At 38.0% G+C, this 25,954-nt stretch overlaps 1 long non-coding RNA gene across 1 annotated transcript; it reads left to right on the forward strand.

Moving 5' to 3' along the window:
• The first annotated feature begins 20,413 nt into the window (after positions 1-20,413).
• LOC133031166 (uncharacterized) lies at positions 20,414-23,935 on the forward strand. Its single transcript, XR_009684651.1, has 3 exons — positions 20,414-21,302; positions 21,438-21,567; positions 22,343-23,935. It is a non-coding gene; the product is annotated as an uncharacterized LOC133031166 (long non-coding RNA).
• The last annotated feature ends 2,019 nt before the right edge of the window (positions 23,936-25,954 follow it).

Consider the following 25,954-nt stretch of genomic DNA (forward strand, 5'->3'; position numbering starts at 1 on the left):
CCCTTCCGATGCATACTCCATGCATCCAACCTGAGCTTTACTTTAATCAATGTTCTGGAAAGAACATAGTATTTCTCCAAATACAAGTAAACTCTTGTTGTAGATTATCATATCAGTAAAACCCTATGTTTGATAAATCTAGGAAACTTTATGCACATAGTCATGTTTACTTTCCAATGTGTTGACGACACAATAAACAGGATCAAGTATGTGAAAAGGGTTTCAGATGAATTTATACATTATGTACATATAATCATGAAATAAATCATGTGAACCATGCAACATTAAATGTTATTTCTGATCTATATTAATAAGTAAATCTGATTATATTGAAATGAGTTTTATTTAGGGCATAAAACCCAACAGTAACACCCTAACTAACATAGGCGTATTACGTGATTTTTAAACATGCTGTGCAGCTCGTTGCTAATCAACGAGGTTTATGGAAAAACGTGATTAATTAAAATTTTTGCTTTTTAATTAAACTTAGAAAAATAATATTACAAAAGACTCGGGATCCCGATTACAAAATCATTTACAAAAAGATTTAACTGTTCATACGAAATAATGTCGCCTAACGACTAGTTACAAAATCAGCCTCGCTGTCCCGATGATCGTACGATTCAGGCCTAACCGCCCCGACATGTACAATCTTCATAAGCTCGCTCACGGTCCATCAGCTTTAGCCTTGCCTTTACCTACACATAAACGTAGAACTGTGAGTCGACAGACTCAGTAAGAAAAGCATAATAATAATCATACATAAATCCCGGTCATGATTAGACGCCCATACCCCAGATCACAACCTTAACTGCCATGTCCAACACGATACTGAGTCCTGCTACTGCCGTGTCCAACACGGTACTGAGCCACTACTGCCGTGTCCAACACGGTACTGAGTTCTGAACGTTCATAGGGACGGTACTATTGACACGTAACAGCCTGATCGGTCGAACCGGTCATACTCATTTCTTGGTCATACTCCGGCTGTACCGACGTGTTACTATATCCACGATCGTTCGAACCGGTCATACTCCGCTGCTGGTCATACTCCGGCTGTATCGACGGGATACGTCAATAGTACGGAACCACCAACCAAGTGTCAGCCTGATCGGTCGAACCGGTCATACTCCGGCTGCTGTTCATACTCCAGCCTGTACCGACGTGACAGGGTTGGATGGTTCGAAGCCAACATACATAACTAATGTAATCTAACAGGCTTCCTACATGCTCGCTAAACATGTAATCTACATATGCATCTTGTTATACTAATCTTACACGGATTCCGAATTCGGTGTGCCTTGGTCAACTTTATTTGGAACTTTAGCTGAGTGGCGGATTACAGGCTCCTAAACCATAAAAATCACAACACTATAAGTGACACGCTAAATCACTTCCCGGGGACTTAAACTAGGAACTAAAAGTTTCCCTATCGATAAAAAGCATGGCAATACCCCCTAAAACATAAAAACGAGGAAAACTAGGGTCCACCGAATTTTCCCCAACCGAATTCGGTTCTGGGAAAATTCAGAACCCTCATCCGAAATTCCGGATGCACAACCGGAATTCCGGTTCCTCGCAGGCAGCAACAATCAAAAATTCATATCTTGCTCAAATCAACTCCAAATCAACTCAAACCTTCCAGACCTATTCCATATGACCCAAAGAACATTTCTAAGGCACCAAAACCACCCAGATTGCACCAAAGCAAAAAGTGCCATTAAAGCTCAAGCTTTGAGTTCTAAACTCAAACTTGAGTAAAACCACCTAACATGCATTCAATCTATGCTTCAAACTCATAAACAAGCTAATAATAACTTCAGAAACTAGAATCAAACTCATGCAAACACAACAGCCACCAAAACCTCCATTTTTCTTTGAAAACCCAAGCTTTTTACATAAAAATTTATCCAACTAGAACAAGGAATTCAAGCATGCAATTCAACCTAATTCAACCTACTTAACCCAACATTTTAATCAACGTAACAACAACACCAATAGACAGCAGCAACATCATCAAAATTATCATGCAATACTCAACTTTTCCATTAAAAATTTCAAGAAAACAAAGAGAATATATAAGTGATCAAACGTTAACTTGGATTACACAAAGAGGAGTTAAAAATCACAAGAGTTGAGCAAAAACACCCAGCCCTAGCAGCTCCAAGTCTTGGCCGAAAATAGAGAGAGAATGAGAGCTTTTGAAAATTTTCTTCTTTTCTTTAACTTTGTAATTTTTTGATAAAATGAAATAAAAAGCTTTTACACACATATATTAATTCATTTCAGCCAATTATTAATAAAATAAACATTTATTTTCCATTTGATAAACTCACTAAAAGACAAAACATCATTGGGGCAAAAAGACCAATTTGCCCCTCCACACTAAAACCACATAATAAACACTAAAGGGGTATTTTTGGGAAATTCTAAATTCCCGGCCATTCCTGACATTCCCAATGTCTAATAACCCGTCCCAAACTACTAACATACTAAGTTGTGATTTCTACTGAGCCAAACACCGAGTTCGAAATACGAGACACTTAGAAATGCAAAATTATGCAAACTACTACATGACATAAAAATGCATCTCTGAATTCAATAAATTACAGTATAATAAATTATTTAAATAGCTATAAATAATTTTCATAATTAATCATAATTAACTGCTAATTTCCAAATTAAACTAACGGGCTTTACAACTATCCCCCCCTTAAAAGGATTTCGTCCCCGAAATCTAACCTGAATAACTCTGGATATTGAGCTCTCATATCTGACTCTAGCTCCCAGGTGGCTTCCTCCACCTTGCTGTTTCTCCAGAGAACCTTGACCACTGCTATGGTCTTATTTCGAAGGACTTTATCCTTTCTATCCAGGATTTGCACTGGTTGTTCCTCATAAGTCATGTCTGGCTGTAGCTCAAGGCTCTCATAACTGAGTATATGAGAGGGATCTGAAACGTATTTTCTCAACATCGAGACATGGAATACGTTGTGAACTGCTGATAAAGCTGGAGGCAATGCTAACCGATATGCCACTTGACCTATCTTCTCGAGAATCTCGAAAGGTCCTGTAAATCTAGGGCATAACTTGCCTCTTTTCCCGAAACGTTTAATCCCCTTCATCGGAGATACCCATAAAAACACATGGTCCCCTACTTGGAACTCAACATCTCTGCGTTTCGGGTCTGCGTAACTCTTCTGTCTGCTCTGTGAGGCAAGCATTCTAGCTTTTATCTTCTCTATTGCCTCATTGGTCCGCTGCACTGATTATGGACCTAGGTATTTCCTCTCCCCTGTCTCATCCCAGTGGATGGGAGATCTACACTTCCTACCGTATAACAGTTCATAGGGAGCCATCCCTATCGTACTCTGATAACTGTTGTTGTAAGAAAATTCTATCAACGGTAGATACTTATTCCATGAGCCTTCAAAGTCCATAACACAGGCTCTCAACATGTCCTCCAATATCTGAATTGTCCTTTCGGACTGACCATCTGTCTGAGGATGGAATGCTGTACTAAATTTCAGCTTTGTACCCATTGCTCGTTGCAAACTCTGCCAAAATTTGGAAGTGAACTTCGGATCTCTATCCGAAACTATAGACTTCGGTACCTCGTGAAGTCTTACGATCCCTCTGACATACAATTCTGCCAACTGATCCACTGTAAATGTTGTTCTAACCGGCAGAAAATGAGCAGATTTTGTAAATCGATCCACCACTACCCAGATGGAATCAAACAAACCCGTGGTCCTAGGTAACCCGACCACAAAATCCATCGTGATATCTTCCCATTTCCATTCTGGTAGGGTTAGAGGCTGCAACAACCCTGCTGGTCTCTGATGTTCATCCTTAATCTGCTGACAGGTGAGGCATCTCGATACGAATTCTACCAAATTCTTCTTCATACCGCTCCACCAGAAGTACGGTTTCAAATCTTGGTACATCTTAGTGGTGCCGGGATGTAGAGAATACGGGGTAGAATGAGCCTCCTCAAAGATCTCATTCCTAAGTTCCACACTATTCAGAACACAAACCCTGGCTTTATACAAAAGCATCCCGCTGTCTGACACTGAAAAGTCTTTGGCTTGACCAGCCAACACCTCATCTCTGATCTTCACTAACTCTGGATCCGTCATCTGAGCGACTTTTATTCTTTCCAACAGGTCAGATTGCAGCGTTAAGTTGTGAAGCTGACCTACCACAAACTCAATGCTGGATCTAACCATATCCTCTGCTAGCTGAGGTGAGATCTGAACCAAACTAGCTACTTGCCCGGGACCCTTTCTGCTCAGGGCATCGGCCACTACATTGGCTTTTCCGGGGTGATAGAGGATCTCACAGTCGTAATCTTTCACTAATTCCAACCAACGCCTTTGTCTAATATTAAAATCCTTCTGAGTAAAGAAATACTTGAGACTTTTATGGTCGGTATAGATTTAACACTTTTCCCCGTAAAGGTAATGCCGCCAAATCTTCAATGCAAAAACCACCGCGGCCAACTCTAGATCATGAGTCGGGTATCCCTGTTCATAATCCTTTAACTGACGGGAGGCATAAGCGATGACCCGATCGGCTTGCATCAATACACACCCCAAACCCTGTTTGGATGCGTCACAATAAACTACGAACTTCTCCTTGTCAGAAGGCAAAGCTAGCACTGGAGCAGTAATCAACCTCTGTTTCAGCTCCTGAAAACTAGCTTCGCACTTGTCTGACCAATTCAATCGCTGATTTTTCTTTGTAAGTTCGGTTAGGGGCATTGAAATTTTTGAAAACCCTTCCACGAACCTACGGTAGTACCCAGCTAAACCCAAGAAGCTTCTGATCTCTGTCACTGTCTTCGGTCTCGGCCAATCCCTAACGGATTCGATCTTCCCGGGATCCACCTTGATCCCATCTTTGCTCACAATGTGCCCTAGGAAGGACACCTGAGATAGCCAGATGTCACATTTCTTGAACTTGGCATAAAGCTTATGTTCTCGAAGTCGTTGCAGTACCATCTGAAGATGTAACTCATGCTCCTCTTCTGATTGAGAGTACACGAGGATGTCGTCGATAAACACAATCACACAGATATCGAGGAAATCCTTGAATACTCTATTCATCAAGTCCATGAATGCTGCAGGAGCATTGGTTACTCCGAATGACATAACCAGAAATTCGTAATGTCCATACCTAGTGCAGAAAGCCATCTTCGGAATGTCCTCCTCTCAGATTCTCAACTGATGATAACCCGAACGGAGATCAATCTTAGAAAAGATCGTCTTCCCCTGAAGCTGATCGAACAAATCATCGATCCTAGGTAATGGATATTTATTCTTCACCGTCAGCTTGTTCAATTCTCTGTAGTCGATGCACATCCTCATAGATCCATCTTTCTTCTTGACGAATAAAACCGGGGCTCCCCAGGGTGACACGCTGGGCCGAATAAGCCCTATGTCAAGCAACCCTTGGAGCTGAATCTTTAATTCCTTAAGTTCAGCTGGAGCCATTCTATATGGGGCTTTGGAAACCGGTTCCACCCCTGGTGCCAAGTCTATCACAAAGTCAATCGCCCGCTGAGGTGGTAACCCTGGAAGTTCTTCGGGAAAAACATCCAAAAATTCCCGAACCACCTTGATGTCCTCTGGCCGAATGGTATCTGGCCGAGTGGTGTCCACCACCACGGCCAGAAACCCTAAACAACCGCCGTGCAACAATTCTCTAGCTGACATAGCCGAGATCACCGGGATCCGGGATCCCTGAACTGAACCAACAAACACAAATGGTTCTTCACTTTCCGGTTGGAAGATCACCATCTTCCTTTTACAATCAATGCTCGCCGAATATTTAGATAGGAAATCCATTCCTAAAATAATATCAAACTCTACTAAACTCATCTCTATCAAGTCAGCACTTAACTCTCTACCATCTATCCTGATCGGCGTAGACCTAATCCATCTGTTGGAGATAACCAATTCTCCGCCAGGTAAAAGGGTTCCAAACCCTGATTCATATCTATCATACAGTCTTTCCAATTTTCTAAAGACTCTGGCTGCCGCATAAGACATCCTTGACCTAAACACTCACCCGGAGGATGCCTCTTACTAATGAGACACTCCATTAGGAATAACGGGTCTCAACACTACCCTGACGACCGTCTTGATTCTGGTTCCCTCAAAACCTCTTATTTTGCCTCGAGCCACCGGATGCAGTGGATGATTTCCTCCTCTAGTCCATGGTCGAACCACTACCTCCCCTGCTGAAACCTGACGCAGGAGGGGTAGGAGCCCCGCCACATTCCGGAGTCCTAACTGATTCCAACGTACATCTAACTGCGCCCTCAGCTTGCACTGCCTCCTCCACCATTACAGCATAGGTGGTCTTGTCGTCGGTAGTAACCATAAGGTCATACTTGATCTTCACATTAAGTCCATCAAGAAATTTTTCTTTCTTACTGAAATCGGTTGACATGGCCAACCTCGCCAACCGATCGAACTGAGTAGTATATTCCGTCATGCTCATATTCTCTCGCTGGGTCAGGTGGGCGAACTCTTTCCTCTTGGCGCTTCTGACCGCCTCGTTATAATATTTAGTGCTGAAGAGTTCCTGGAACCTTTCCCAGGTCATAGTGATAACGTCATGGATCTGAGACACCATGTCCCACCAGAGCGTCTTCTTGAAACTGGAAGGTGGCACACACCACTCTGTCGTTCCCGGTGACACCCATAAAATTCCAAATTTTGGTGATCACCGTTAGCCACTGTTCGGCCTTCGCCACATCTGGACCTCCCAGAAAGACCGGAGGTACTTGCTTCCGGAACCGTTCATACAAAGGTTCCAATCTGTTGGCCGCCACAACTAATTCGGCCTGAGTAGCAAGGGCGGGTGCCACTGGATCTTCTGGCACCGGCACTGCAGGAGCACCCTCCTGCCGCGATCTCTGAATCTCATTATCTTGCTCCTCTATTCTGCCTTGCATTTAAGCAAAACCTAACTTCCCAATTCTGGGCTTCCTGATTGACTTGGGCAGCCTGCGGCGAGTTAACATCACCCCGACCGCGAGCCCTGCCCCTGGGACCTCTACCTCGGCCCATAACACTTGAGGGGAACTGAGCTCCTCGACCTTGATCTGACCCGACTGAGATGCCCTGACTCCTAATATTTCGTCTGGCATCCATCTAGTCTGAACAGCCTCGAAATCCCGAGTTGGCACTTCAGGTCACGATCAACGAGAGCTCACTAATGCCGCTTAATTTGGAAATTAAAATGAAACATGCGCCTATTCTACTATCAGGCTACTAACATGCTTCCTAACAGGCTTTTCTTTCTCATAACTGAATAAATAAACTACTAAAGCAATAAAGGCTTACTGAACCGTGAAACAAGCTAACTGCTGATGATGATTGTACATGTCGTGACGATCTTCGGAAGACAACCTGGCGGCTCTGATACCAAATTGTAACACCCTAACTAACATAGGCGTATTACGTGATTTTTAAACATGCTGTGCAGCTCGTTGCTAATCAACGAGGTTTATGGAAAAACGTGATTAATTAAAATTTTTGCTTTTTAATTAAACTTAGAAAAATAATATTACAAAAGACTCGGGATCCCGATTACAAAATCATTTACAAAAAGATTTAACTGTTCATACGAAATAATGTCGCCTAGCGACTAGTTACAAAATCAGCCTCGCTGTCCTGATGATTGTACGCTCCAGGCCTAACCGCCCCGACATGTACAATCTTCATAAGCTCGCTCACGGTCCATCAGCTTTAGCCTTGCCTTTACCTACACATAAACGTAGAACTGTGAGTCAACAGACTCAGTAAGAAAAGCATAATAATAATCATACATAAATCCCGGTCATGATCAGACGCCCATACCCCTGATCACAACCCTAACTGCCGTGTCCAACACGATACTGAGTCCCGCTACTGCCGTGTCCAACACGGTACTGAGCCACTACTGCCGTGTCCAACACGGTGCGAGTTACGAACGTTCATAGGGACGATACTATTGACACGTAACGGCTTGATCGGTCGAACCGGTCATACTCCGGCTGCTGGTCATACTCCAGCCTGTACCGACGTGTTACTATATCCACCTGATCGTTCGAACCGGTCATACTCCGGCTGCTGGTCATACTCCAGCCTGTATTGACGGGATACGTCAATAGTATGGAACCACCAACCAAGTGTCAGCCTGATCGGTCGAACCGGTCATACTCCGGCTGCTGGTCATACTCCAGCCTGTACCGACGTGACAAGGTTGGATGGTTCGAAGCCAACATACATAACTAATGTAATCTAACAGGCTTCCTACATGCTCGCTAAACATGTAATCTACATATGCATACTGTTATACTAATCTTACCTGGATTCCAAATTCAGGTGTGCCGGCCAACCTGACTGGAACTTTAGCTGAGCGGCGGATTACAGGCTCCTAAACCATAAAAATCACAACACTATAAGTGACACGCTAAATCACTTCCCGGGGACTTAAACTAGGAACTAAAAGTTTCCCTATCGATAAAAAGCATGGCAATACCCCCTAAAACATAAAAACGAGGAAAACTAGGGTCCCTGAATTTTCCCCAACCGGTAGACCGGTTGCCCAACCGAAATTCCGGTTCTGGGAAAATTCAGAACCCTCATCCGGAATTCCGGATGCACAACCGGAATTCCGGTTCCTCGCAGGCAGCAACAATTAAAATTCATATCTTGCTCAAATCAACTCCAAATCAACTCAAACCTTCCAGACCTATTCCATATGACCCAAAGAACATTTTTGTAACGCCCTAAATAATTAGGCACGCTACCAAAAAAGCTTATGAAACCCTAATCCCCTAATCGGGATTACTAATTAAAATAGCGCAGAATTTAAACTTTTATATTATAAACTTGTAATATAATTTAAACTTTTCAAAATAGTTGGGATCCCAAAAATATTTACAAACTTATTACAAGTTCTTTCTTACTAGCCGACCTAAGCGGCAAAACAGAATACAAAAGTCAACACTGTTAGACCCATAACCCGCTTGGTCTGAACTGGCATGAGCATGTACATTCTTCGCCCTGCTCCTGAAACTCATGGTTGATCAGCTAATGCCTTACCCTTTCCTGCACAGTAGAGCACCCGTGAGCCAAGCCCAGCAAGACAGTATAAATCATAACAAATATATTATGCTCATTCACATATGTCTGTATAGCACAGACCTGATCATTATTTCATCATGCCCATTTATGTCTACGTGGCGTAGACCTATGTGTTGCGCTCACACATCTAATTAAATCTACATGACGTAGACCCACGTGTTACTCTCACACATCTAAATACATTAAGGCCTTAGAAGTGGTTCATCTCGGTTATGAGTACCGAGTCCAACCTGATTATGCCTTGAGCGCATAATTCCTAAATCTCATTTCAATTAACATGGCATGGCATTTATACACATATATCACTAGGGTAATAACCCTAGGCTATTAGACCGTTCCTATTAGGGTAATAACCCTAATCCCGGTTACTGAACATTCATGCATATCATTCTCAATATAAGCGCCACTGCGCATACTCTACGTGTTAATCATTGTCTTACCTGTTGTTCCGCAATAGAAGAGATTCCAAATCCCTGGGTGCTCCTGATCAGGTGTCGGTAATCCTAGTCACACAATCCGGGATTTTACAAATAGGGTTAATCCCCAATTTCACTTTCACAAAATATAAATATGGCATTCAAAACACAGATAATCAAATAGAGCTCGGAACGAGCTTTCCAACGATATAAAGAACGTCCCAAACGGAGTCCCGAGTCAAAAGTTATGGCCAAAACAAAATTGAGAAAAACAGAATTTCTCACTGCCAAATCCAGTCGCGACGGCCGAAAATCCCGTCGCGACGACTGGGTTTAGAACACCCCAAAACTCCATTTTTAAGGTCTTAAACATGCTAATTTTCCATAACTTCGAACCTCAATCAAACATAGGGTAAAAAAAATACAAAATTCATGCATTAATCCACAACCAACATCAGATTTAACAATATACAACTTTCAAGCTCCAAACTTGACCTAAAATTCCATACAACATCTATTCAAGCTCTTGAATCTCACAATCAAATTCTCAAGCATACCTAACCACAACTTTCAGCAGCAAGAACACAAAATAAAACATGAATTCCAACCTTGAAAAACTCATCTAATACACAACAATATAATCCATTACATAATTATGCAAATCATACTCAAATCTATCAAAATAAACAGCAATTTCTCCCACATGCAAAGTCAAGAACTTCACAACTTAATCATGCTCCTTTAACAATAACATTCAGTAAAAAGAAAGCTACCTCAAACCAATTTAAGGCCAAGCTCGACAATCCCCAAATATCCAAGCTTCAATCAAGCTTATTTCTCATCAAATCAAGTTGAAAAATCAAGAGAGTAAGAGTGGGAGAGAGGGTCGGGTAAGAGAGGGAAAGAAACCCAGAATTTTCTATTTCATTTTCCTTAAAAATTCCATTTTTATCAAAGTATATCATTAAAGGTCAAAATACCAAAATGCCCCCTAAGGCCAATTCTCACACATTCATACATACAAGGGCATAAATGCCATTTCACACCCAAACATTGCCAATTAAATTTCAGATTATCACATATCAAATAAAATGCCAATTCATTCAATCTAATTTTCATTTCGGGCCCGAACCCGGTTCGGCTCGAAATACCCAGTTGTGACTATACCGCGCCAACCTGTCACAACACACCTGAAAAGACAACACATGCATACTATATAATAATATAGTTCTATTAAGCACGTAATTAAATTAATTTCATCAATTTACCCTTCTCGGGTCATAATTACCAAAATGCCCCTGGCTCACCAACGGGGTCTTAACATGTTAAATTCATATAATTTCACATATGTTGAACTATATAATAATATAATTCCTCAATTAACTCATAATTATCTAGTTAGGGTTTTGCTAATCCATTTCTTAATTCCGGGTATTACAATTTCTAAGGCACCAAAACCACCCAGATTGCACCAAAGCAAAAAGTGTCATTAAAGCTCAAGCTTTGAGTTCTAAACTCAAACTTGAGTAAAACCACCTAACATGCATTCAATCTATGCTTCAAAATTATAAACAAGCTAATAATAACTTCAGAAACTAGAATCGAACTCATGCAAACACAACAGCCACCAAAACCTCCATTTTTCTTTGAAAACCCAAGCTTTTTACATAAAAATTTATCCAACTAGAACAAGGAATTCAAGTATGCAATTCAACCTAATTCAACCTACTTAACTCAACATTTTAATCAAGGAAACAACAACAACAATAGACAGTAGCAACATCACTAAAATTATCATGCAATACTCAACTTTTCCATTAAAAATTTCAAGAAAACAAAGAGAAGATATAAGTGATCAAACCTTGACTTGGATTACACAAAGAGGAGTTGAAAATCACAAGAGTTGAGCAAAAACACCCAGCCCTAGCAGCTCCAAGTCTTGGCCGAAAATAGAGAGAGAATGAGAGCTTTTGAAAATTTTCTTCTTTTCTTTAACTTTGTAATTTTTTGATAAAATGAAATAAAAAGCTTTTACACACATATATTAATTCATTTCAGCCAATTATTAATAAAATAAACATTTATTTTCCATTTGATAAACTCACTAAAAGACAAAACATCATTGGGACAAAAAGACCAATTTGCCCCTCCACACTAAAATCACATAATAAACACTAAAGGGGTATTTTTGGGAAATTCTAAATTCCCGGCCATTCCCGACATTCCCAATGTCTAATAACCCGTCCCAAACTACTAACATACTAAGTTGTGATTTCTACTGAGCCAAACACCGAGTTCCAAAATACCGGGCACCGAAATGCAAAATTATGCAAACTACTACATGACATAAAAATGCATCTCTGAATTCAATAAATAACAGTATAATAAATTATTTAAATAGCTATAAATAATTTTCATAATTAATCATAATTAACTGCTAATTTCCAAATTAAACTAAGCGGGCTTTACATTGTTAATTTACGATCCATTACGTATAAAAGGTTTGGTCAAACCCAAAACCCCGAACAAATAAAAAAGCATACTTGCAAAAAGTAACAAGTGACCAAGAGTCATAAGTCTGCTCGTGTAACGCCCTAATGCTAAGGCACGCTACAGTGCTTTTTCAATTATAGTGCAATCTTTGCTAATCAAAGAATTTTCTCGAAAAACGTGTCAAATTAAAACTTTTGCATTAAATATTAAACTTTGTAACATTATAAAATATTTACAAGTGCCGGGATCCCGTTTTCAAACTTTTTGAAATTAATTTTTCAAATTACACAAATTACAGGTCGCACAGCGACTATCAAAATACAACTCCTAGATGTCCCGAGACCAAACACTCCAGGTCGCGCTGCTTGACATGTACAATCCCATCTGAGCTCAGGTTCACTCCTGTTCAGCCTTCGCCTTTCCTTTACCTACACATGGAAGCAGAACTGTGAGTCGACAGACTCAGTAAGAAATGCATATAACATATCATATAATTTCCGACCTGTAAATAGGCACCCATACACCTATTTACAGAGCTTAATAGATGAGTATGAACGTTCAATACTAGGGTACAACCACCATACCATATACACAACGTACCTCACTGTATGAGAGTGTTGGTAGGGTTTACTCCGTACCCTGAGTACTACTGAGTGATATACCACACACCTCAGCACTTTCCCGTGCCCGTGTTGGTATCACTGTATCGTACTCTCAACAACAACACTCACTGTACCAATGCATTCTATAACATATCCATACAAGTGTTGGTAGGGAAAATCACTATTTAAGCATGCATATACAAACACATATACATACATTCAGATAATCACATCACATATTATATTCAGTTCTTACCTGTTTTCCGAATTCAAGTGTGCTGGCCGACCTGAACGGAAATCTCGTGCTAGATGGATGCCCTCCACTTGAACCTAGCTTGAATCCTTAGCTGAAAACTCCAAAATTCAGCAGCAAATTCCCTTGGCCTTGCTGGTTTTGAAGAGAGAAGAAGGAAGGAGAGAGAGTTCTTCTTGTTTTGGTATTTTCTCTTAAGGTTTTTCTTACAAAATGAAAATAAATCAAATTAGGGAAAAAGTTCCATTTCCCTTTGCTGAAATAAGTGGCCACGTGGCACACTCCTAGGCAGCCACTCAATCCCATATTAAATTACTATTTTGCCCTTTAAGTTAAGACTTAGTTATTTCTAAAGCTAGGGGTAAAATGGTCAAATTCCATAACCCCGCTCAACCCCGATAATTTATTTTCTCTAAAATATTCCTCACTAAGAAATAAAGTTCTAAACTTACTCATGTGATCAATCTAACCATTCAGCGGATTTTCCGGTGTCGCCGAGCAAAAATCACAAAAATTGCATATTTCACATATAAGCTAAATAATACCCCTAGAGTTTAATAAAATCTCTGGAATTGAGAAATTATAACTCTAATATTTATTTCTAAATATTGGGGTCCACAATTAAATAAATTCACAAATAATAATAAAATAATAAAAATTAGTGCTAATTGCCCTTACTAATCTAAATTACTAGAGCGGTCATTACAGCTCGGTCACTTGGGGGCACCTATACCTGTACAAAGCATTTGGTAAAGATAAAACAAACACAGTTGCACAATGATTATAAACAGAGAATGAAATTTATTATAGATAACAAAAGCAAGTAAACCCAGGATTAAAAGCTGCCCGGTCAGCCTGTTGACTACAAAATGAAAAATAATTCCAAGTTTAAAGACCGCTTGGCCGATCATGATGTCTTAAAAAAGGCCTTATGGCCGGACATATATATAAAAAGAAAGATAAATGTTCAGACAGCTAGAGTCCCAGACTCCTTGTACATGTCCTCTGGGCCGTTAGGAGTTGGAGGATCTGTTGTCTAGGCAGGAGGCATGTCAGCATTCAGACCGGAGGTAGAAGGGGTTGCCTCGGACTCTCCATATGCCACTTGGGAAGCGTAGTACTCGAGATACATGTATTTGGCCTTGCCCAGGTAATCAAAATTTGCCTGAGGGTTAGCCTTCCAAAAGTCATAAAAAATCTCGAGACCGGCTGTCTCTAAGGCGTTCACCTTCCCTTTGAGCCTCTCTACCTCAGCATTAAGCTCCTCTTCCTTGGACTTCTTCTCTACTTCTAACATGCGGAAAATAGTTCAAAGAACCTCCCTTTCTTCCTGGAGGTCAGTCACTTCTTTGGACAAGGAGGTCATGGCAGCCTCAAGTTAGTCGGAAGCCTCCAAATCCTTGGCCAGCTCGGCCACTTTCTTCTCGGCAGCAAGAAGCTTTTTGTTGACTTCACCCAGTTCTATTCGGATGGCTCCGAGTTGAACCCTGGCTTCATCACCATCCTTCCTGGCCAAGTCCACTTTCGCCCTCATGGTGTTGGACATGGCAGCATTCTTGGACGCAACAGACTAAGCTCGAGAATAAGTGTAAGCCAACTTTAGACCAGTCTGCATAAAAAAACGTTAGAATGTGAGCCAAGTAAAGAAGGATTAAAGGAAACTGTCAGGAAAGACTCACCCTCATAAACTTCTTCAGGACTACTACCATCAACAACTCCAGGGAAGGCTCATTGTCAGCTCCGGCCAGCTGCTCATTAACTTCAGGGACCGACCTATTCATGTAATGGGTGGGCATCTCCTTGCCTCTTTTGGTCTCCGGATGCAGTGATGGAGGTGGGGTAGGAGCCCGGATCTGCTCAAATCCGCCCTTCGACTGTTCGGGCTTGCCCGAACTTCCTCCTCGAGAGACCTTGGACTTAGCAGTTTTTGGAGCAGAAGGGTCCACCACGGTTAGCTCCTCGAATAGATCGATAACAGCTTCAACCAGCGCCTTTTCTCTAGGTGGCGTTGCCTCACCGCCGCTAGACTTCTTGGCCGGAGGAGATGAGCTTGAGCTTCCCCCCACTCTCTTCTTCAGAGCTTTGAGCATCTTCTGAGACATGTCTATACGAAATAAGGGCAACATGGTTAAGAGAAAAGCACTAGAAGTATGAAAGCATAATAATCAAGAAGATTGAAAATAAGACGGAGTATTTTGCAAAGCATTTGCCCGGGGAAGACTTGAAGGCTCATCACCTGAAAAGTCTCTTATCTCTGCCAGGACGACTTTCCCCTTTAGTAGTACAGGAGTGGATGGTCGAGCAGGTAGACTGGGCTCCTGGATTCGAATTGCATGTTCAACAGGCTTGTGCTCGGCAGGAAGTTTCTTCCTCCTTTTTAGCGGAGTCACCTACTCTTCCTCAGCCTCATCTTCAGGATCCAGAGGCTCATGAGCATACTGTTTTGTCACCGCACCTCCCTTCAACTTAGCCTCACGCTTAAGTTGAATGGGTTCATTCTCCTGATAAGATCCCTCAGCCCGGCAAGCACCATATTTCCTCTTTCTCTCCTTCATAGGCTGAGGGATGAAATCCTTTGGGTAGAGCCCGTACTCCACAAAGTTGTCCTCGGAGGTCAACAAAGTGATATTCTGGGCAGCACCCGGCAGCTGAGCAAGCCTTTGAGCTCTATCCTTAAGAGCAAGTGTGAAGGGTGGGCGGTGATATACAAGGATCTGTTGGAACCGATTGTAGGTGGTGCCCATGCTTTCCACCATGAAATACTCATCAACAAAATGCCCAATTTTGTTGATGGCCTCATGGCCGGGCCCGTTAACTACTTGTAGTCTGGCTGAGAGAAATATACCCCGACCTGCCATGCTTGGGGGTAGACTTTAAGTCAAAAAGACCAGCTAACCTCATGGGGAGAGGGCATGTCCCACTTCTGGGAGGCGTAAAGAATGAACAGGGCAGACAAATACTTGATGCCCTTGGGAGTGAATTGGGTCGGACAGAGGCGGAAGAAGTCTGCCACCTTCCTAAAGTATGGGTGCAAAGGCAACAATGCCCCTTGCTTTGCATGAGCACCCGACCAGGCACACATCCCCCTCTTAGGGTTTGTGGCTCAGTGACCTTGGACGAAGGGCTTACCCACCTAGCGCCCAATGGAGCCTGCCTCCTCTAAGGAACTGCGGCAGTAAGTTCCTCAGTAACGAAGTCCACGCCTTCAACCAGGACATCGGCGTCAGCGTCAACTTGCTCCGCAGCCTCATTGTATCCCCCAAAGTTTGGGGGTGCAGCCTCCTCCTCCTCTTCTTCCTCCTCGGAAGGACTACCAGGATGGACATCGCCCTGCTCCTCTATCTCCTGGACCTCAGCGTCCCCTTCATGATACCCCTCCTCCTGCACGGGTGGATCATGTTCGGCGCTGGACAAGGTGGCGTGCTGGGCCACGTGAGGGTCAGATGCATTGGTCGATTTGGTGTTCGCTTCGCCAAAACTCACCTGGGTTCATCTACAAAAGACAACACGCGAGATGATTGTTTGGTCGGGATATCTAACATTGCACAGGCAAATATGTCGACCAGGAGTACTCAACAGATTAAAGAATAATACTCGACGAAAAGCCAAAACTCAGAAGTTTGAAGTTTTGGTGAGTTAGGGCAAAAAATTTCATGAAGCTTAGAATAAGCAAGATGAAAGACAGGCATTATGCAGTTCAAAAAGCAAGCATTATGAATGATGAAGTCGCATGAATCGTTGCAAAGGAAAATCGCAGAGTTTCTAAACTTAGGGTTTCCTACATATCTTCTACAGCAAAGCTAAAGTTGCATTCAGAAAATAAATGTGCAAAGTAAACGTAAAAGAAATCGAGAACTTACTCAAGGATCGAACGTCTGGATTCAGGTTACGCCAAGCTAAACGAGTAGTTTTTGTGAAAACACTTCAGCAAACTTGAAGCTAAAAACCTCTCTTTTTGCTCTAAACTAACTTAGCAAAGAAGGTTGGTGAAAATGAGTTTGTGAACAAATGCTCAATGGTATTTATAGGCAAACAACAAAAAGGGGTAATTATTTCGAAAAAACCTTAGACACCTCGATTCCGCCCAAAAGCAAATATGGGAAATCAAAAGCAATCAAGTGCAACCGTCAAATGTGGTCAGAGAAAATCAAATTTCGAAGCATTAATTGTGTCAGAGCATTTATTCGTCGAAAACTGAACGGACGCCCAGTCAGCCTCACATCGAGTCACGAATAGAGGCGCCTGACATGTGCCACCCATCGAAATGCAAAGACAGCTCGGATGAAGTCTACACGCAACTTTGGAAGTCCCGTACAGACTTGGGGGGCAAATGTTATTCCAATTTCTGCACTTTGGCGTGGCATCACTCGATGGTGACACGTGGAATCGACTCCAAGTATCTGCTCGCAAGACACAGCCCGAACAGGACACTTCGCACATTTATAAAAAGGAAAGCTAAAGGGTCTAAAAATATCTGCCTATTGAAAATTTACCTTTAGAGGCGATTTTCTTATAAAAACCGTAGGTATAAAATTGGATTATACCATTTAGAGTCGGTGTGGAATGAAACGGAGGAGGGTTTGTTTATGTAACCCTATGTCGCCGGTTGTTATAGAATAACCGACAACATAGGGTTATATAAACAAACCCTATGTCATCTTCTTCATTCTCCTCACGAACCAAAAACAGAGAGCACAACCACCACCAGAAAAGAGAAAACCCTCGCCAACCACTACCTCCGCCAGCCCATTTGTCAACCATTTGAGCCCATTTTTGTTTTAAAATCTTCTATTTTCGATACTTAATCCCATACACCCAAAAAGTTTTAATTTTTTTTCCCTATTTAAGTGTCATCTGAACCCATACAAAAATAGTGGGTATAACTCCGGCCACCATTATTTTTTGAGAAAACATTGAATCTCAACCTCCTTTAAGGTATAAATATAGTTTCAATTCATTTTTATAATGTACATTGTTTTATTTTTGGTTTTTGTAAATTATTTTTTGGGTTTTTTTCATTTTAGTAATATTGTTGTGTTGTATGTGCATAGTGCCCGGATTTTTTACGGAATTGCTCGTCGGATTGCGGTTATAAGGTGAAAATTTAAACCTCAATATATAGTATATATATGCATTTTTATATTTTATTGAATATGTGTGTATATAATGTGTGTATATATTGTGTGTATATTTTTTTATGTAAATACAATTTGTAATTGTATTGTATATATTCTATGTAATATATATATATATTTATTGTGAATGAGAGTGACATTGGAGGGATTTAATTAGTTTAGAAATAAAAATTTTACGATTGAATTAGTATGGGATATAATTAATTATATATATGTATGTATAATTTAGTAACTAAGTAACTTGTTGCTATTTTTATAACTAGTTATAAGTAATAAAATAATTAATTTCGCAATTTCGTTGTATTTCTTTATATTGTAGGTTCAGCATAATTTTGTGTTGATCATATTTGAGCTTGCATATATAGGTATATACTTTAACTAACTTTTTCTTATTATGTAATTAATTATCAATGCATGAGTTTGAATATCTTAAATATTCATCCGTAGTGAAGTAGGTTTTGCGAATACATGTACTGCGGTCGGATGAGTGGATAAATTTTGTATTGTTTATGTTATTTTGTTTGTTCTGTATTGTTATATCTGTTTTGTTTGTTATTTTAGGCACTTTTAAAATTTTTGGGAACGTTCAATTACAACCGTTATACTGCCAAAATTTCTGTAGAATTAAGATAAATCTTACTAAAAAAATATTAATATTTACATAACACAAATAACTAGTTAATTACAACATAGTTATAAGAAGTTACGTGACATAACACAAATACTTATATACACATTTATATAAACTTTTCAGTTTTTTCCAACATTCCAATCAACTAAACAACTTTAACTGAAACAAGAATTTGAGTAATTTATAAATTAATATGAATTAATTGTGAGAAACCTAGTTAGTTACATTGTGTAATTAGTAACTAGCTATAATTAGTTACCAAATGCTGAATTTTTTTGGATAGGATTTTTGTTATGGATAAATCATGGATGTGTGAGGGGAGAGACACTGCGATTTCAAGTAGGGTTCGATGCATTTTTAGAGTTTGCCTTAAAGAATTCTAAAAATCACAATCGTATTCATTGTCCGTGTGTAGATTGTTGTAATGTATCTAAAGAAAATATTATAATGATTAGGGACCATGTGTATTTACGAGATTTCAATAGAAGTTATACTACTTGGTATTGGCATGGCGAACATTTACCTGATGATCCATATCCATTAGGAAAGCGGGGGGTAGATGATATCGAGGGTAATGATTTCGATGATCATCCACTAGACTTGCTTAACGAAGCACAGGAGGAATTTCTTAATGATCTTGAGAAATTCGATAATTTTCTAAGTGATGCTGATAAACCCCTGTTCGATGGTTTGAAAAAACTAAGATTACCAACAATGGGAAAGTTTTACATAGACTTGATCCCTAAATCAAGAAGATGAATTATTCTCGAAAAAGAAGATGGACTTGATCCCTAAATCACTAAAATAGATGGTTGTTGAATTCTTGAACCTCAAAGTTAAACGTGATATAATCACAATTCCTGTGCCTAAGGGATTTCATAGCACCGCGTACCCAGATCATGTTATCTGGAGAGGATTTGTAGCAGGTTGCATTGTGTGACTTCATTGGCAACCAGGAAATGCTGTTTGGAATGATGTATACTCTTCTTTAATCTAATTAACCTTACATATATATATATATCAAATTCTAGTCAAATTATTATAAGACACTAATACTTAACAATTTTTTTGGTAGGCAGTGGAGCATCAATGGTATGAGAAATTTTTTCAAATTTTACGACCCAGAGCTTATCGTGTTGAATTGGATAACTGATGAAGTAAAGAGTCAGTCTTTTGACAATGTGGCAAGACGATTCGCTGCTTGGTTATCATCGATGAATAACAACCACCAAATGTTCTTTATTCCTTGGAATATCGAGTAAACTCTATTTAATTCTTTAGTGCTAATTGTTCATTTCTATATTATGACTTCAAATTATTTTTATACTATCTTACTTATATTCTAATATAATTTTCTAGTGTGCATTGGATGCTAGAGGTCGTTACGCCAAAAAAAATTATCCATTTAGACTCGATACGTGGTCGCCCAATTCCCGAAGAAATTGCTCAAATTTTTGGAAGGTAATAATTTAATGACTTCTTATGTAACAAATTTTAATTAACTAATGAATTGAAATGCTAATATAATTTTTTAAACAGTGCATTCAGATATATTGGGGACACACATGAGTATCTTGGCCCTGGCAAGGAATTTCACTAGCAAATTGTCCAAGACAACCTAAAAACTAAGAATGTGGTTTTTTTGTTTTGAAATACATGACTGACATTGTCGCACGTGCGAACCCCAACCGTTACATACAAGATCAAAAAGTTGTAAGTTTTAATTATTGATTATAGTATTTATTATAATAACAAATATATAATATACATACATATAAACTAATATAAATTTTGAATTTTTTTAACAGTTTGGGGGTAAGCGGCAATACGATCCAAAAACTGAATTGTTACCAATACAGCGACAGTGGATAGAACAGTTGATGGCGATGATTCACGATGATGATTGAGGCTGAAAGCCCCAAGAATTTTTCTTCCCTATCACTACTACAAATTACACTATTTACGTCGGTCAACGACACTGTTCATTTCATTGACCGATGTAAATAGTCAGCCATGTATTTATGCAACTGTTTTAAACTGACGCTAAAAAAGTATTACTTGTGTCTGTTACTAATTAGACAGTAATGAAAAAACCGACGGGAAAAGTAAAATATTAAAAATTTTAATTGGTTTGTTGCGTCGGTTTAGAAAGGTTGAATATGACTATATAGTCAGTTATAAAAACTCACAAAAATAGTTTCAAGTTCTTTAAACGGACGCTGACAGTAATGAAAAAACCGACGGGAAAAGTAAAACATTAAAAATTTTAATTGGTTTGTTGCGTCGGTTTAGAAAGGTTGAATATGACTATATAGTCAGTTATAAAAACTCACAAAAATGGTTTCAAGTTCTTTAAACAGACGCTGAATCCCTATTTCCTCTAAACCCAAATCGAGAAATAAGCAGACTATTCATTCTCTTCTCCAAATCAGAAATTAGGGTATAGCTCTGGCAATATTCGACCCCCATCGCTCCCCTATCACCCACGATTCCTTCTCTCTGTGTTCCTCTCACCTACAGTCCATCTCTCTCAGTGGTCAGCACGACACAACTCCTCTCTCTCTCCATAGTCGGCACCACGAAGGTTCAACATCTTCTCTCCTCTTCCTAAACCTTTAAAATATAGAAGGTTTGATTATTTCCTTCCTTTAATCTCTTTTGTGTTTTACCCTCTGTAATACATTATTGGGTTTCATTATGTGGTTCATTTTTCTTCTCATTGTTGGGTTTCATCTATGTGGTTTTATATGTCTGCTTGCTTCAGACCAACTTTAAGGATTCCTTCTCCATCGTTGAAGAAATAAACGATAAGAAGTACCATGGTTAGGGTGGGTAGAATTGGCTGTGAGGTTCTTAAGACTCTTGCTTTCTCTGGCTTCCAAGGCATTCATATTGTGAGTTTCTTTATTTTCTTAATTTTTTTGTTGGAGGGTCAATTTGATTTTTTTCTTTTTTTGCTTGTGCGACTGACTCTATTGGGTTTATGGTTTTATTTGAATTTTAATTTAATCTCTTGATTGATTCAAATTCTCCTTTATGGTTTTGGTAGGTTTTAATTATCCTTATTATTATTTTTTAGATTTTTTTTTGACATAATCTTACTGTTAATGTTTATTTTCTTACTGAAATTGGTAATTTTTATTTTTCAATTGGGTTTGATAGCTCCTGTATCATCATATCCTGATAAAATTATAAGTTCTCTTCGAATGAGGAAGGTGAATTTTGTTGAGTTTGTCACTAAACAAGTTCTTCAATTTTTTCTAAAAAATATTTCATCGATGGATAATACATATGTGTTTGGGACCTCTATCTTGTCATTTTCTTGTAATTCTATCTCAAAAATGGGTGTCCACCACCGAAGGAACTAGAGCAATAATTTTTTTTCTAGGATTGATGAATTCTCCAAGAATCATCAAGGTGGATTACAATTGCATTGTGGGATATTCATTTGATCTGTTTCTCTGTTGTTCTTTTTTTTTTTTTTTGTTATTTGTACCTCTTTGGTAGAAAAATAGAAAATAGAAACACTGAACTTTATTATTTGTAATTTGTGTACAGAATTTATATCGCTAATCATGAGCATATGCAAGATTCTTACTTTTCATATTGAACAAGTAAGTGCTTGAGTACTCTTTCATATTGTTCTACTCATTTGCATAATTATCTCAGGGATGGGTTGGCGTAATATGCTGATAATGATATTGAGACTCAAATTTTATAACCTTTGAAGCAGCAGAATTGTAAATATATTTCTGAAGTTTGTTTTACAAATATATTAATGTCTTTAGCACATACTATTTCTTTTTTGTTGGTGCTTGTCCTATTGTAAATATTTGATCCTCTCATTGGTTGTATTCACTTGGGCTTACTTCTTATTATGTCTTATATTTCTGATGTTGTTTCAAGTAAACGTTCGGGTATTTCATATTTTTTTATTATTGAATATATTTTTTCTTTGTTCAATAAATAAATAGTTTGTTTCTTTCCCTTAATTAATTTAATAGTTGGTTGTATCAAGATTGTAGTAAGCTGAGTTAATTTCATTTTATTTCAATTTGATTAGTTCAGGGGACTTTGCTTTATTTTAAAGATTTAAAATCTTATATTTGTTTCTAAAAGGAAAAATGAGATATAAATAGAGATTTTTGTTTCTCTATTCTTTAACTTGAGAGAGATTTTTATTAATATGCAATGTATGCTTTCCTAAAGATTTTCAACTTTTTTTTTTCTTTTTAATTGAGTCATAGGTATTAATATGCTTACAGTTTACATGGATAGGTGAATGAATAGGGCTCTGTTATTTCAATTTTTATTCCATCAAAGAAGATAAAAATAAACTTGTACAACTTGAGCTATTTTCTTTACTTTGTTGTTGCTCATTTTATTTATTTATTTATTATTTTTTTGGTAGAGCTTTGTTTTAGACTGTTTTTAATTTTAAAATACAATATTTTACTATGTTTTTGAAAGTGAGGTACGCTTCAAGTCAATATGACAAGACCATCCTTAATTTTGGTATAACACGCCTTACATAACCAGGCTTTCATAGTTTGTAAGAGATAATGTTTTCTTTTGTTTTGATATATTATGATTATCATTATTTGTAAACATAATATATATATATATATCAACGCCATTCATTCAAATATAGAATTTTTTTCACATATTTTCACTTGGTTACTATGGATTCTCCAACAATATTAAAAGTTCTTTACTTATTTTAGTCCATTTAAAGTTTTGGCCACTTTAAACTTTCAATTTTGTAATTCAGTGCTGGCTGAACTTGTAATAAGTAGGAAAATACATCATCAACATTGCTTAATTTAAAACATTCTTTATTAAAATTTTATGTATCTACCAAAGATAGCATATAGTCATGAATTAATCAGTAAGTCTTGTGAAGTCATAAGAATATCAATAATAATGTTTTATGATAAATTGACATTTTTCTGGAATTGACAAATTCACTAAAAAAAAGAGTATAGAAACTTTTAAATATGGCCAACCTTTCGTTAGAAATCCTCTTGAAAGTTGAAACTGTTTTTTCCTTCTGTATTAGTTATGTTTTGGATGTACTAATAAGTCAAATTGGCTCTTCCAGTCAAAAAAGAAAAAAAAAAAGTTAAACTGATTGGTTCTGCTATTTATTCATTTATTTAGCAGGTTGTGACATAAAACTGCAAATACTTATCAGTTGCTTTAGTGTGTTTTGGACTTTGTATATTATATTCTTCATGTACTAAAGTATTTTCTACAGTATTGATATTCCTTTTTCTTTTTTCTTTTTTATCTTGTTTCAGTTTTACTTAATGTTGTAACTTTTTATCATTAATTTTGGTTTACACTTTGTTATGTTGGTTTATTTTCTTGGAATTAACATTTTAATTATGAAAATACCTTTGTGTAATCAAGTTACTATATAATTTTATGTATGAATGTAAAGTTTAGCTAGTTAATTTTTTGCAGATAATTTTTCTAACTTATTTAGTGATTACATGGCTCATTTAAGTATAATTTTTTAACTTTTTTTTGGATTATGTATTTAGTTATAGTTAGTTTTATAGTTAATGATTATAAAATCTGAAAATACAGGTAGGAAAAATTGTATGGAAATTTGTAATTTTACCTTACCTACACCTTTGCTTCATTTTATAACTGACGCAATAGGTAAAAAAAAATATTTTACAACAAGTTATGCGCCATTTAAGTACTGACGGTAAAAATATTTTGTGTCGGTTTTGAAATGGCACAAAGCTTTTTGTGTTAATTTCAAACTGACGCATTATGTTATAAAGAATATTTTATTTTTTGGGTCGGTTTTAAAGTGAAGAAAATTATATTTTGCGTCTTTTTAGAAACGACGCAAATAAAATACTATTTGCGTCTACAGTTTATACGTCAGTTTTATAAACCGACCCAAAATCTTTCTATGTCACTAAAAAACTGACGAAAATACTCCTTTTTGTAGTAGTGTATGTTATTTTTTTTTAGGTTAAGTACTTGTAGTTAGATTTATTAACTTATTAATACTTGGACTAATTTTACAATGTTTGTGAAATATTTTATTACTTTTATGAAATAAAATTATGTATTTTAGCCAATTTTAAAATTAATTTAAATAATATTTACTTTACCTTTTAAAAAATAAATATGTAATTTAAATTTAAATTAAATAAAATAATATATAAATTAATAAATATATAATTTAAATAAATTACATAAATTAAAAAAACTAAAAAATGCTATATGGCGTCGGTTCCTACGCCACATAAGGCGTCGGTTATTAGCTAGGAACTGACGCCATATATACCTTATGGCGTCGCTTCCATGCTAAAAACTGACAGTATAGGGTATATACAGCGTCGATTTTTTAAAAGCCTTTAGTTTCACCCTGATCAGCGTCAGTAGCGAATTTTGCCAAAATCGACGTTGAAAGGGCTTAAAAACTGCCTCTAATGGGGGTTCTTGTAGTAGTGTTGATGCAGTAGAGAGCCACGGACCGAACATAGGAAAGGGGACACCATCAAGGTTTGCGACTATGACCGGAGAAGAAAGAGTGTATCCCTTCCTTTGATGTCCCCAACAGCCATAGAAGTAGCAAAAAACACATTAAAATATTAATATTGTTCCCTAATTTTTATTGGTGCTTCCTTGGTGTCTGTGAACATGGACGAGGGGGTCAGTCACAGTGAGCTTCGTAGAAGGGGTGATCTTCTAGACAATCGCAATTGATAATTTTTGAAGTATTAGGTCAAACAAACTTCGCAACCTCCCTACAATTATAGCCAAGGATTATGTTATCACAAACCTTGGTGCACTCCATGACTGTTTTATGATATGATTTTTACACACCAGCTCCTTCGCTTTTAAGAACACAAAGTAGGCTTTGCCAAACATGATGGATGCTTACAGAAAAACTACTAGACGTACAAGGTAGTGTATAATGAGAAAATCAATTCAATGTATATAGGGCATGGTCATAGGGCTCTTTATTAGTAATGGAACAATTAGCTCCCTTACAACGATATAACGTAATTGTTGCATGATTATAGGGTTCTTCATATTTCAATGTTGCATTGACAATCTAATAATACATTTATTAGCATTGAAACAGTCGCTTTCCTTACATGATATAACTAAATTGTTGCATGATCATAGGACTCCTAATATTTCGTAGGTATGCATCTAATAATACATTTCTTTTCATGATCATAGGTCAAACATCAACGTTGCATGATCATAGGACTCTTCATACTTCAATGTTTCATTTAGTGGCACAGT

Source organism: Cannabis sativa, chromosome 9, assembly GCF_029168945.1.
Source record: "Cannabis sativa cultivar Pink pepper isolate KNU-18-1 chromosome 9, ASM2916894v1, whole genome shotgun sequence".
NCBI classification, from domain to species: domain Eukaryota; kingdom Viridiplantae; phylum Streptophyta; class Magnoliopsida; order Rosales; family Cannabaceae; genus Cannabis; species Cannabis sativa.